The 8,794-nt window shown below is 42.4% G+C and overlaps 1 long non-coding RNA gene across 1 annotated transcript in view; it reads left to right on the top strand.

The window, feature by feature from the left end:
• LOC115069325 overlaps positions 1 to 6,661 on the top strand; it is a 12,027-nt gene extending 5,366 nt beyond the window's left edge. Inside the window, exons 2-3 of the long non-coding RNA XR_003848593.1 lie at positions 4,593 to 4,680; positions 6,509 to 6,661. This is a non-coding gene — a long non-coding RNA (uncharacterized LOC115069325). The remainder of the gene's footprint in view (positions 1 to 4,592; positions 4,681 to 6,508) is intronic.
• Positions 6,662 to 8,794: the final 2,133 nt, after the last annotated feature.

The raw sequence follows: 8,794 nt of genomic DNA, 5'->3' as shown, positions 1-8,794 counted from the left end.
TAAAGGCACTTGTCATGTGAAGTGAGGACCTGAGTTCAAATCACAGGAACTCACATTAAGCTGGACACGGTAGTATGGATCTTCAATCCCAGTGGTCCTGTGAGGAGATGGGACACAGAGACAGAATTCCTGACTGTCCCAAACAAGGTGGAAGGCAAAGATAGTAGCTACCTGAAGGTATCCTCTGACCTTCCTTCACATTCCATGGCACACCCAGTCACACACACACACACACACACACACACACACATATACACATACACATGCAAACATAGATACATTGTTTTCAAAAGGAAACTAGATTATAGGGAAGCAAGGTGCAGAGGCTGGGAGGCCTTGGGCAAGCAGGCTGCTCTGGGTGGAGTTTTCTCCATGTAAAGCTTCTATATGGCCCTTTTTACAGTTTTTAAAATGGATTCTTTTTGTACTTCATATGTTTTTATATTTTATTTATGATTTTTATTTTATGCATATGAATGTTATGCCTGCATGTAGGTAAGTGCACCCGTGTCATGCAATGCCTGCGGAGGACAGAAGAGGCTGTCAGATCCCCTGGAACTGGAGTTACTGACAGTTGTTAGCTGCCAGGTGGGTGCTGGGATTCGAACCTGGGTCTTCAGTAAGAACAACCAGTGTTCTTAACCTCTGAGGCATCTCTCCAGCCCACAATCCGAATCATCTTTATAGCCCTGTTCCCACCAGAACCCTCCCATAGCACCCCCAACTGGAACCCATATACTCTGTCCTGGGTGTTAAGGCCCACTGTGTCAAGTCAGTGTCCCCAGACGTTCCCCAGTGCAAGTCCATCCACTTGCAGTCTAGTCAGATCTCTCTCCTCTATCTATCCAAAGATGTATCATTTTCTTTTTTTTTTTCAGTAGAGCATAGAGTGGGGGTTTATTTACAGAGGAGTGGGCGTCCTCCCCCATTTATGGCTGCACTGGAAAGTCCACACTCAAATATAGATCCTGCGACTTCCCAACAGCCACAGAAAATAGCGAGAGAGGGGCCTCCTGGCGTCCTCAGCTTATATATCCTTAACCCCTCCCCCACATGCAGCTAAAGTCCACTGACTGGGTGGGAGGGGTAACTGCCTACCCCATAGACTCCTTGATGAGTCTGGGAAGGAGGTGTGACTATAGCTTGCTGGCATAGTGGTCAGGGGACACTTAGTTAACATTCCACCCCTTCCTCCAGTTCTTACATTCTTTCTGCCAACCTCTTCCAAAAAGTCCCTGAGCCTTGAAAGGGGTGGTAGGTGTGCATTTCTCCTGTTCTATGCTGGGTTTTTGTTTGATTGAGTCAGTATGAGTCTTGTGCATGCTGTCACCATTGTTGTAAGTTCATGAGCAAGTTCCCTGAGGCCTGAAAGCCTCTGTTTTCTTCTGTTCATGCACCAACCCTGGCTCTTCCAATCTTTCTGCCCCCTCTTCTGCATGGTCCCTGAGCTGTGGGTAGATGAGGTTTAGTATAGGAGTCCTATTGTGGGGCATGGAAGCTACAGTCTCTTATTCACTAAAACTTTTCAGTTGTGGCCTTCTGTGTGCATCACACTCTGTTGTTTGCTGGTGAGAGTTGAAGAATACATTAGTATTCTCTCTACCCTCTGTTTGGCTGTGTCCCATGAGTCTTAGCTGTAGAGGTTCCACTGTAGATGTGTCACTTAGGGATGGGCATCTCTCAGACATATATTCTCTGTGTGTGACCAGCTGTGGATTCTGAATAGCTTCCATCTGTTGCAAAAAGAGGAGCTTCTTTGATGAATGGTATATGGTATATTTGTTTGTAAATATAAGGATCCATATTACCATATGGTAAGAAATTTCATTTGTCTAGAGATATGACAGAGATAAGGTTTTCTCTGGGATGTATGACCTCTCCAAACCTATGTCTTTGACTGTCTTTTCAATGCCACCTATGAGTTCCCTCCTATCGAGAGGGCTTTAAGTTCAGTTAGATGGTTGTTGATTATCCAAATAAAAGTCCCACTACTACATCAATAGAGACAATTTGCTGTGCCAGTCATTGTGGTTATTAGACTTCCAGCTGGGTCAGACCATTGATTGATTTTTCTCCCTTAGCAGCTTGCCTAGTATCTTCTAGAAGTCTGAGAGTTAGTCTTCAAGGGAGAAGGTTTCCAGGTCAGTTCTAGCTCCATTGCTCCAAGTCCTGGGTCTGAACTACGTCCTTTCTTCAGCAATAGGGTCTTTTCTTCAAGATCTTGGAGATAATCAAAGGCTGTGGCAATAACCTATGTTATTTTGGGAGTCTCTTGGACTACCCTGACCGACAACTCGAAGGGAAGTGTCTCCTGTCTGGCACTGTTTCTTGTTACGTAGTCTTCAGCTGTACACATGCATTCAGGTTCAGATGTTTTACATGTATTTCTCAGGGCGTTTTTGAGTTGATACATTTCCTTTCTATTTGGTCCTTTGACTTCCTCTCCCAGAGGTGGGTCATGTGATAATATGTTCCTCCTCCCCTTAAATGGTACAGTCCTTAGATGCAGACCTTGAGGAGGTTGGCTGGCATGTGTGGCTCCCAGCTGCACAGGTTTGGTCACCTGGAAGGGTTTGTGTGATGCTTTCAATAGGTCCCTATTGAATTTTCAGGCCCCAACTTCTTTATCGCTTACAAATGCTGTGGGTTTAATCTTTTTATCAGTCTAAGTACAGCTAATATTTGGAAAACTGAGATTTTACAACGTGCAATGACACATCCTGTAGGACCCTCTGTCTGGCTTAACAAACTCCCAGTGTTGACACTTTCTGTGCCCAAAGACTTGACAAAGCAAAACTTAGTCACTGGGGTGGGGGTTGGGGGCTGGAGAGATGACTCAGTGGTTAAGAGCACATATTGCTCTTACAGAGAACACCAGTTTAGATCCCAGCACCCAAATCAGGTGGGTAACCTCTAACTCCAACTCCAGGGGAACCTGACACCTCTGTCCTCCTCAGATACCTGCCCCCTCCCACATACACATAATTAAAAATAAATATTTTTAAAAATTAGTTACTGGTTTTCCACTTGGCCTTGAGGATAGTATGCTATTTAAAAATATCATGGAGGCTGGAGAGATGTGTTAGCGGTTAAGATCACTTGCTGCTCTTGCAGAGGCCTGGGTTTGGTTCCCAGTACCCAGCTGGCAGCTCACAACTATTTCAGCAGATCTGATACTGTCTTCTGGACTCTGTAGACATTGCATACGTGTGGTATACATACATACATTCAGGCAAACACTCATACACATAAAATAAACATACATAAATCTTAAAAGAAAGAATATTATGAACCAGGACTAGGGTGTATGTCTGATCATAGCACTTGAGGCTGAGGCAGGAGGATCATGAGTTCGAGTCCCACTTAGGCTATACAGCAAAATTCTCTCTCTCTCTCTCTCTCTCTCTCTCTCTCTCTCTCAGAGAAAGAAGAAAGAGGTAATTGTTTCTGATTCATTCTCTCTCTCTCTCTCTCTCTCTCTCTCTCTCTCTCTCTCTCTCTCTCTCAGAGAAAGAATAAAGAGGAAGAGGAGGGAGGGAGTGAAGGGGAAGCAGAGAAAAAAGGAGAGGAGGGGAGGGGAAGGGACAGAAAGTAAGATAGAAAGGAAAGTGAGCACTGTTAATGGACCCAAACTTATTTTAATCCTAAAAGGATCAGCTCCAACAGTGGCCATGCAGTCTGCTGGTCCTAGGAATCTGGGAAGCTCCTCAGATAGAGAACTTTTCTTTTAACTTCCAAAGGTGAGACGTAAGGACAACATGATGCTGACCTCTTTATCTACCAAGACAGCAAAGTCCAGGCTTAGGCTGCGGTTATGCTCACTTTGATCAAGGGGGACTAACTGGCCTGCACATCTGCCTTAGGAGTTTGCAGATAACCTGAGAAAGGACAGGAAACAGAGACCATAAATAAAGTTAAATGCCCCAGGGAAAACATTCACCCAAGCCAGTTTTGCTCTGCCCCGCAGAATAATTCTGCTTGATGCTAGATAGTAGATCTCAGTCCGGCTCTTAGTTTTGTCTGATTTACTAAAAATAAATTCCAGACAGGGGTCCTGGATTCTTCTGGAATACTCCTCAAATGGTTTAATGTTTTATAAAACACAGACCGTACCAGAGTAGAGTCTTATTTAATAAAATAAAATAACATAAAGTAAAATAAACCAGGGATACGTAGAGAGGAATGACCTGGGCCAACTGTTAGTAGCCTAATGGACCTTAGCTCTGTATCTTCTCCTAGGAGTATTAAATATTTTTAAAGGGGATATTTGGTCATAATTCCCATAAGAAATACTTGCCAATTTAACTTGATGAAATTTTATAAAATAAAGTGATTTTTATCTCAGATAAACTGATGATGGTTCCATAAATGGAACCAGAGTAACGAATTAGAGATTCGTAGATTTTTCCCAGGGTGCTTCCTACAGGCTCTAAGACACACCCTGAAGGCCAGCCAACTGGTGACCAAAGACACTGATAACATTCAGGATCTTTGATTCTTAAAATAATATTAGCAAAGAGCCAACCACCAGCCAGTATAGCATTTATTGCTCTGCAGTCCGCCAGAGTCAAATAACTTTTCTTCCATTAAAGCAATTACAGTATCCCTTGGAGAAACTATTGTTCCTGGCATCATCAACCCACATACACCAGTGGAGTCACCTCCAGTCCCTGCATCCAGGTAGGCCAGCATCTCAGGACTGCCAATCTGGGGATAACATCCTGCACAGTGATAGACTGATTGGGGAACAAGTACTATTGCACTCAGAACCAATGGAAGTCAAAAATTATTTTAGTTTGTATTTTTAAATTTTTATGTGTATGAGTATTTGCCTGTATGTATATTAAGTGCACCCATGTTGCACAATGACTTTGGAGAGTAGAAGAGGGCATCGGATCCCCTGGAACTAGAATTAGGATGGTTATTAGCTACTGTGTGGGTGCTGGGAACTGAACCTGGGTCTTATGCCAAAGGAGACAGTGCCATTAACCACTGAGCCATCTCTCTAGCCCCTCTGTGGCTGCTTTACATGAAAAAATATTGCATGTCCCTTGGTAAGCAACGTCACAGAAAGCAAAAAAAATGCTGTCATATTTTTGGAATAATGAGAGGATATTCAAAATTAAAAGTGGCTGATGTAACCCAGTCATGCATCAGACAATGAATCAATGTGCATCATCACATAGCACTGCCTCAGCACTACATCATCACTAACATCTTATAATACTGCATCACTGTCAACATCAAATGCCATTGCCACAGTCCTGCATCACCATTAACATCACACAGCATTGCCACAACAATACATTAGCAAACACCATTGTCACAGCCCTATATCACCATCAACAACATATAGCACTACCCCAGTGCTGCATCACTGTCCAACTCCTGCAGCACTGCCAAGCACTGCATCACAGTCAACCTCAAACTACACTGGCACAGCCCTGCATCACTCTCAACATTACATGACATTGCCTTGCACTGCATCAAAATTCGATAGCAAAGAATACCATTACCATACTGCATCACAGTGCAATGGGCAGCACTGTTTACTTGGTGGAACGGAATTACACTTATGGTTGATCATATTTGCAAATAGTGTTTTAACTGATGTCCAAAGCCACTTGAAATGAGGGCAACTGTATTATAATCAAACCCAGCTTAGCAAATTATACAACCAAACCTCCTCCACAAGTTCAAAATGATTAATGATTTAAAATTATCAGGAAAGAAATCACTCTCTTCAAAGGAAGATAACAGAAACTAGGGTCTCTACAGCAGGCCACCCATAATGGTCAGGATCCAATTTTTTTAAATTATGTGAAAAGCAATAGGAAAATGTGATCCATATCCAAGAGTCAGAGTAGCCATTGTGAATGATCCAAAGGTGACACAAAATGTTACAGTTAGGACACAAAAACTGTGAATGACCTAGAAAAAAGTTTTAAAATACATAAATTTAAAATATATATGGTCCTAGTGAAACAACGGCAAAATTTGAGCAAGAAATGTGCCTTAGTTACCTTTCTGTTGCTGTGATAAAACACCATGACCAAGGGAACTTATAAAAGGAAGAGTTTATTTAGCTTCTGGTTCCCAAGGGGCAAGAGACCATCATGGCAGGGAGGCATGGTGGCAGAGGAGTAGGAGCAGAAGCTAAGTGCTCACATCTTCAAGCAGGCACAGGAGGCAGCATGTGACTGGGGTCTGGCAAGGCTTAAGTACTGTCTAAGCCCACCCCCAGTGACTTCTCCAACATGGCGACACCTTTCCAAAGTTAAGGCAAATGAAGCATACTTTCAGAAAAACAAAAGTTGCTAGGCATGATGGCTCATGCCTGTAATCCCAATACTTGAGAAGCTGAGGCAGGAGAATTGTCACAAAGTTCAAGGCCAACCTGGGCTATATAGTGAATTTCAAGCCAGGTTGAGCTAGAATGAAACCCTACCTCAAACCAAGAAAAAGTTGAGAAAATGTGGTTGGTTTTGTCCTGTTTTGTTTTTGGTAGACGTTTATTCCTGGAGCGGCTAAAGGAAGTTCTTCAGCTAAGTTGCAACGGCAAGGCAGAAGACAATTAGAAGAAAACCAAGCAAGAGACCTGGGTGAAGGGCAGGAATGACATCTGCCTATCTTCCCATCATTCCTACATCTAGCCACATGGACATCAGACACCACTGGGACTTAGGATGTCCATGAGCCAAGGAGATTTTTTTCATAAGCCTGAAAAAATTATCTTTTTAGTGTTACAGAATTTGAAAAATAATTTTTCAATAAGGCACAAAAATTGTGGTCAAAATCTATTTCCATCAATCTTTTCTTCTACTAAGATATTATAGTAACAAACAGATACAATCCAAATAAAATTAAATTACTCAATGAAAGAGTTTAGATGGATTAAAGCTGTCTTCATAGATTATTTCTGTTCATCTGCTTCATGTTTCTATCAATCTATATACTGAAGAAGGAATAATCACTTAGTGTTAGAATAGCTATCTTTTTTTATGCTTTGAAGTGTTTTTAATCACTATTTTTTAAATTTTTAATAACTACATGATTAGAAGAAGCATATCACTACAGATGTAATATATTCTGTAATATACTCCAGAGCAAGAGTACATCTCTTTCACAAGTGGGTGCAAGTTTCTAGGTTCACAGTTGAATTAATATAGTTATACAATATTGAACTCAGTATAAGCCCTGTAAGACATAAAATTGAATGAGTTTTTAACCTTTAAAAAAGATCTCCATTTCATTTTAGAATATATTATTCCTTGCAGAAAGACTCATTGTTTTTACTACTAAGTCTGAGATGTTGGCGCATGCATCGCTAATCGGTATGTATCTGATTATTACCAGTCATAATCGGTTGCACTTGGATCCTTGGTGCCTGTGTATGTCTATTTATCTTTTTAAAAAATTGTTGTTTTTAGTTTATGTATATGAGTATATTGCTTGCATGTATATAAGTGCACCTGTGTTATACAATGCCTGGAGAGGTTAGGAGAAGGTATCAGATTCCCTGGAACTGGAGTTACAGATGGTTGTTAGCTACCGTGTGGGTGCTGGGAATTGAACCCGGGACCTCTGCAAGAGCAGCCAGTACTCTTAACCCCTGAGCCATCTCTCAAGCCTAGAATATTTGTATTTTAAAGATGGGGTTTCATACGCCTATGTATCTCACACAAACCCATATGTATGTTTTCATTTTTCTACTATTCTTCCGTGAGCGAATGGATTTGGGTTTAGTAATAAACATATGTCATATTTATAATATCAACTATAACTTGTATGAAGGCAAGAGGAGGGGGAGAGAGACAGGGAAGAGGAGAGAGACGGGGAAGGGGGGAGAGAGATTCCGGGTGTGTATATTACTTTGAGGTGGTAGAAATAAATGGCTGCTATTGTATTCATTATTTTGCTTTCTATATTTCAAAAAACCCAACAAACAAATAAACCAAAAGGGAAACATGAGGTTTGTGAAGCAGCTCTGTAGAAGTCAAGATCACAGCCTCATGACGCTGGGAGTCACAGGCATCAGAGCTGGAGGAGCTCCAGCCATCCATCCTCCATCCTCCAGTCCACCGTCCCAGGACACAGGTGAGGAGGCAGGATCCTGAGGGGAAGCCTCTCAGGGCAGGGCACTGTGGAGGTGGAAGGGCGTGGCCAACTGCACACCCTATGAACTACCCTTGGGCCTTCTGCATTTCCATGAGTTAATTATACTTCTTCTATAATTCCCTACGGATGAAGCTAAGTGTAAAGTGTGGACCTTGTGCTTGGGATATGGTGGAGGCAGGGGGAGGCTCCTAGATGTGTGTGAAGTGTGGCTGGAAGCTCTGGCCATTCCCTGATTGGACAAGATGCACAAAATCAGAAGACTGCGTAGCATAAAAATGAGGTGAGGCGAGGCTGATCGTATAATCAGTCTTTACACTGAATCTCTTTGAGAAGTGGGTAAAGGTAGCCCCAGTTTGGGTTCTATACACAAAATCAGAAGACTGCGTAGCATAAAAATGAGGTGAGGCGAGGCTGATCCTATAATCAGTCTTTACACTGAATCTCTTTGAGCAGTGGGTAAAGGTAGCCCCGGTTTGGGTTCTATCGGAGAGACCTGACATTTCTGGGAGAAGGTAGAAAAATAGAGGTTATATGGGTCGGATAGCTGTGGGTTGGTGGCACAAGCCTTTAATCCCAGCACTGGGGAGGCAGAGGCAGGAGGTTTTCTGTGGGATTGGGGCCAGCCTGATCTACATAGTGAATTCTAGGCCAGCTGGGGCTACAGGGGGACCCTATT

Source organism: Nannospalax galili, unplaced genomic scaffold, assembly GCF_000622305.1.
Source record: "Nannospalax galili isolate Female #2095 unplaced genomic scaffold, S.galili_v1.0 scaffold31, whole genome shotgun sequence".
Lineage (NCBI taxonomy): Eukaryota > Metazoa > Chordata > Mammalia > Rodentia > Spalacidae > Nannospalax > Nannospalax galili.
Note: the sequence above shows the minus strand (reverse complement) of the source record. Positions and strands in the feature narration are given on the sequence as shown.